The sequence below is a fragment of the Panthera uncia genome, chromosome C2, assembly GCF_023721935.1.
Source record: "Panthera uncia isolate 11264 chromosome C2, Puncia_PCG_1.0, whole genome shotgun sequence".
NCBI lineage: Eukaryota > Metazoa > Chordata > Mammalia > Carnivora > Felidae > Panthera > Panthera uncia.
The window spans coordinates 20,862,196-20,867,774 of NC_064810.1; the positions used below are offsets into that span (position 1 = coordinate 20,862,196).

The 5,579-nt window shown below is 33.1% G+C and overlaps 1 non-coding gene across 1 annotated transcript; it reads right to left on the reverse strand.

Annotated features, from left to right (window-relative positions):
* Positions 1-2,222: 2,222 nt before the first annotated feature.
* Positions 2,223-2,329, reverse strand: LOC125922158 (U6 spliceosomal RNA). The gene has a single exon (XR_007457596.1). It is a non-coding gene; the product is annotated as a U6 spliceosomal RNA (small nuclear RNA).
* Positions 2,330-5,579: the final 3,250 nt, after the last annotated feature.

A 5,579-nucleotide genomic window follows, 5' to 3' on the forward strand; every position in this document is an offset into this window, starting at 1 on the left:
TCACATGTACAACATAGTGATTCAACAATTCTATACATTATTCAGTGCTCGTCATGAAAAGTGTATTCGTAATCTCCTTCATCTATTTCAAGCAAATGTTCACCTATCTCCCCTCTGGTAACCATCTATTTGTTCTCTATAGTTAAGTGTCATTTGTTTGTCTCTTTTTTCTTTGTTTTGATTCTTCCACATATGAGTGAAGTCATATGGTATTTGTCTTTCTCTAACTGAAATATTCATTTAACATTATACCTTCTAGATCCAACCATGTTGTGTCAAATGGCAAGGTTTCATTCTTTTTTTATGATTGAGTAATATTCCACTGTATATATGTATCATTCTTCTTTATCCATTCATCTATTGAAGAACACTTGGGTTACTTCCATAATTTATCTTTTGTAAATAATGCTGTTATAAACATAGGGGTGTATGTACCTTTTTGTTTTAGCGTTTTCATATTATTTGGGTAAATGCCCAGTATGGCAATTAGTGGGTCATATGATAATTCTATTTTTAATTTTTTGAGAAGCCTCCATACTGTTTTCCATAGTGGCTGTACCAGTGTGCATTCCTACTAATATTGCACAAGGGTTCCTTTTTCTCAATATCCTCATAACATGTTTCCTCTATTTTTGATTTTAGCTATTCTGACATGTGGGAGGTGATATCTCATTGTGGATTTGACTTGAATCTCCCTGATGGTGAGTGATAGTGAGCATCTTTTGATGTGTCCGTTGCCTATCTGTATGTCTATTCTGAAGAATATCTCTTCATGTCTTTTGCCCAATCCAAATTGGATTGTTTTGCTTTTTAATTTAAAGTTTATTTATTTATTTTGAGACAGAGAGAGAGAGTGTGTGTGCATGGGTGGTGGAGGGGCAGAGAGAAAGGGAGAAAGAGAATCCCAGGCAGGGTCTGGGCTGTCAGCACAGAGCCCAATGGAGGGCTCAATCTCATGTATCATGAGATCGTGACCTGAGCTGAAATCAAGAGTCAGATGCTTAACCAACCGAGCCACCCAGGTACCCCTGGATTATTTGTTTTTTTGGTGTTGAGTTGTCTATGTTCCTTATATATTTTGGATACTTTACCAGATGTGTCATCTGCAAATATCTTTTCCAATTCAGTATGTTGTCTTTTAGTTTTGTTGATTGTTTCCTTTGCTGTTCAGGAGATTTTTATTTTTACATAGTCCCAATAGTTTATTTTTGCTTTTGTTTACCTTGCTTTAGGAGACATATCTAGAAAACGCTGCTATGGCTGATGTCAGAGAAATCACTGCCTATTCTCTCTTCTAGGATTTTTATGGTTTATGGTCTCAAATTTAGGTCCTTAATCCATTTTGGGTTTATTTTTGTGTATATGTAAGAAAGTGGTCCACTTTCATTCTTTTGCATGTACCTATCCAGTTTTCCCAATGCCATTTGATGAAGAGACTATCTTTTCATAATATTCAATCCATTGCATAATATTTCCTGCTTTGTCAAAGATTAATTGACCATATAATCATGGGTTTATTTCTGGACTTTCTATTCTGAGCTTTCTATTCTGTTTTTTGTTTGTTTGTTTGTTTGTTTGTTTGTTTGTTTTGTGCTAGTACCATACTGTTTTGATTACTACAGCTTGTAGAGTATCTTGAAAACTGGAATTGTGATACCTCCGGTTTTATTCTTCTTTTTAATGATTGCTTTGGCTATTCAGGGTCTTTTGCAGTTTAATACAAAGTTTAGGATTATTTTTTCTAGCTCTGTGAAAAATACTGTTGGTATTCTTATAGGGATTGCATTAAATGTGTAGATTGCTTTGGGTAGTATTGGCATTTTAATGATATTTGTTCTTCTAACCCATGAGAATTTCTATTTATTTGTATCATCTTCAATTTCTTTCATCAGTGTTTTATAATTTTCAGGGTAGAAGTCTTACGCTACTTTGGTTACATTTATTCCTAGGTATTTTATTGTTTTGGGTGCACCTGTAAATGGGATTTACTTCTTAATTTGTCTTTCTGCTATTTCATTACTGATGTATAGAAATGCAATATATTTCTGTACGTTGATTTTGTATGGTGACTTTACTGAATTCATATATCAGTTCTAGCATTTTTTTTAACTGTGCAAAAAATATTTATTTTTTCCACATATAAAGTCCATGTCCACACGATCTCTGTATTAAAACCTGACTTCTATTTTAACATGATTATAGATATTGTCATCATACATGCAAAAAATATGGAATGCTTCACGAATTTGCGTGTCATCCTTGCACAGGGGACACGCTAATCTCCTCTGTATCGTTCCAATTTTAGTATATGTGCTGCCGAAGCGAGCACTGTAGCATTTTTTTTGATGGAGCCTTTCAGGTTTTCTATATAGAATATCATGTCATCTGAAAATAGTGAAAGTTTCACTTCCTACTGATTTGGATGCCTTTTATTTCTTTTTATCATCTGATTGCTGTGGCTAGGACATTTAATACTATGTTCAATAAAATTGGTGAGAGGAGATGTTCTCATCTTGTTCCTGATCGTTAGGGGAAAACTTTCAGTTTATCACCATTGAGTATGAAGTTAGCTGTGGGATTTTCATACATGGCGTATATTATGTGGAGGCATGGTCCCTCTAAATCTACTTTCTTGACATATCATATCATATCATCCTATCATATCATATCATATCATATCACGAATGCTGCACTTTGTCACATGGTTTTTCTGCATCTATTGAAATGATCATATTTTGTATCATTTTTCTTGTTGATGTGTTGTATCACACCGATTGATTTGCAAATATTGAATCACACTTGCATCCCAGAAATAAATCTCAGTTGATTGCGATGAATGCTTTTTTAATGTATGTTGGATTCTGTTTGCTAATATGTTGAGGATTTTTGCATCTATGTTCATCAGAGACATTGGCCTATAGCTCTCCTTTTTTGTGGTGTTTTTATCTGGTTTTGGTATCAGGGTAATGCTAGCCTCATGTATTTGGAAGTTTTTCTTCTTCTGTTTTTGGAATAGTTTGAGAAAAATAGATATTAACTCTTCTTTAAATTTCTGGTTGTGTTCATCAAATACAGATGGATCTGAAGCCATCTGGTCCTGGATTTTAGTTTGCTGGGAGTTTTTTGATTATTAATTCAATTTCATTGTTGATAATCAGTTTGCTAAATTTTTTTATTATTGTCCTGATTCAGTTTTGAGAGGTTATATGTGTCTAGGATTTTATCCATTCGTCCCAGCTTGCCCAATTTGTTGGCATATCATTTTTCTTAATATTCTCTTCTAATCCTATGATTTCTGAGGTGTCAATTCTATTTCTCCTCTTCCATTTCTGATTTTGTTTATTTGAGTTTCTCTGTGTTTGTCTCTCTCCTTTTTTTTTTTTTTCTTTAATAACTCTGGCAATAGGTTTATCAGTTTTGTTGATCTTTTCAAAGAACTAGCTCCTGGTTTCATTGATCTGTTCAATTGGTTTTCTTAGTTTCTATTTCATTTACTTGTGCTCTAATCTTTATTTCCTTTCTTTCATTGGTTTGGATTTTGTTTATTGTTCTTTTCATAGCTCCTTTAGGCTTAAGATCAGTTATTTATTTCAGATTTTTTGCTTCTTGAGGTAGATATGTATTGCTATAAACTTTCCACTTAGAACAGCTTTTGCTACATCTCAAAGATTTTGAACTATTGTGTTTCATTTTCTTTTGTCTCCATGTATTTTTAAATTTCCTTTTTGATTTCATGGTTGCCCTTTCATTGGTTAGTACCATGTTATTTATGTATTTGTGTGCTTTCCAAATTTCTGTCTTGTGGTTGGTTTCTAGTTTCATAGCATTGTGGTTGGAAAAGATGCATGGTATGACTTCAATATTTTTGAATTTCTTGAGATTTCTTTCGTGGCCTAACATACAATCTATTTTGGAGAATGTCCATGTACTCTTGAAAAGAATGTATATTCTGTTGTGTTAGGATGGAATGTTCTGGATAAATCTGGTAGCTCCATCTGCTCCAATGAGTCCTTCAAAGCCACAGTTTCCTTGTTGATTTTCTATTTGACTAATCTATCCAACAGTGTAAGTGGTGTTAACACCCCTACTATTACTTAATTATTAATTAACTACTTATTAATTGATAGTATTACTATCCATTACTTCCTTTATGTTTATTAATAGGTGCTTTATGTATTTGGATGCTTCCATTTGTGGTGCAAAAATATTTATAATTGTTACATATTCATGCTGGATTGTTTCCTTTCGGAGTAGGTATCATCTTTGTCTCTTGTTATGCTCTTTGTTTTAAAGTATATTTTGTTCAATGTAAGTATTGCTGCTCTAGCTTTCTTTTCACTCCCATTTGTAGGATTCATGTTTATCCATCCCTTCACTTTCAATCTGCATACATCTTTAGGTCTGAAATGAATGTCTTGTAGGAAACTTGTAGAAGAATCTTAATTTTTATCCATTCATCACCTGATGTCTTTTAATAGGAGCATTTAATCCATTTATATTCAAATAATTATTTATAAATATGGACTTGTCATTTTCTTACTTGTTTCACAGTTGTTTTTGTAGTTCTCTCTGTTATTTTTTTCCCTTGTTCTTTTCTCTCACAGTTTACTGGCTTTCTTTAGTGTCATGCTTTGATTCCCTTCTCCCTCCTTTTTGCATATCTATTATTGGATTCTTGATTTGTGGGTACCATCAGGTTTATATATAACTTCTCATGCATATAATAGTCTATATTAAGTGGGTGGTTGCGTAAGTTTGAGCCCATTCTAAAAATGCTAAATTTTTACTCCTCTCCTTCCACACCCAGGTTTTAGGTATATAGTGTCATACTGTATATCCTTTTATTTTGTGAATCTTTGACTGATTTTTATAGGTATGCTTAATTTTACTGCTTTTGTGCTTCCTACCTTTCTTATTTTTCTTATTCTGTTTATTGTCTTTCATTTCCATTTAAAGAATCCTATTTAACATTTCTTATAAGTCTGGTTGAGTTGTACTTTAACTTTTGTTATCTATGAAACTCTATCTCTCCTTCAATTCTGAATGATATAGCTTTGTTGGATAGAGTATTATTGGTTGCTGCTTTTTTTTTTTTCTTTCAGCACTTTGACTATATCTTGTCCCTCCCTTTGGGCCTACAAAGTGTCTGCTGAAAAATCACCTCATAGCTTTATGGGGTTTCATTTGTATGTAACTATTTTCTTTCCTCTTGCTGCTTTTAAAATTATCTCTTTATCACTATTTTTTGCTATTTTAGTAACTATGTATCCTGGTGTGAACATCCTTGAGCTGATTTTGTCGGCAGCTTTCTTTGCCTCGTAGATGTGGATCTCTGTTTGCTTCCCTACATTAGGGAAATTTTCAGCTATTATTTCTTCAAATATGTTTTCTTCACCCTTTTCTCTCTCTTCTCCTGGGATCCTTATAATATGAACATTGTTACACTTGATGGCGTCACTGGATTCCCTTAATCTGTTTTCATTTTTTTTATTAATCTTTTTACTTCTCCTGTTACACTTGATTGCTTCCCATTACTTTATCCTCCAGATCACTGATCCATTTTTCTGCTTCTTCTAGTC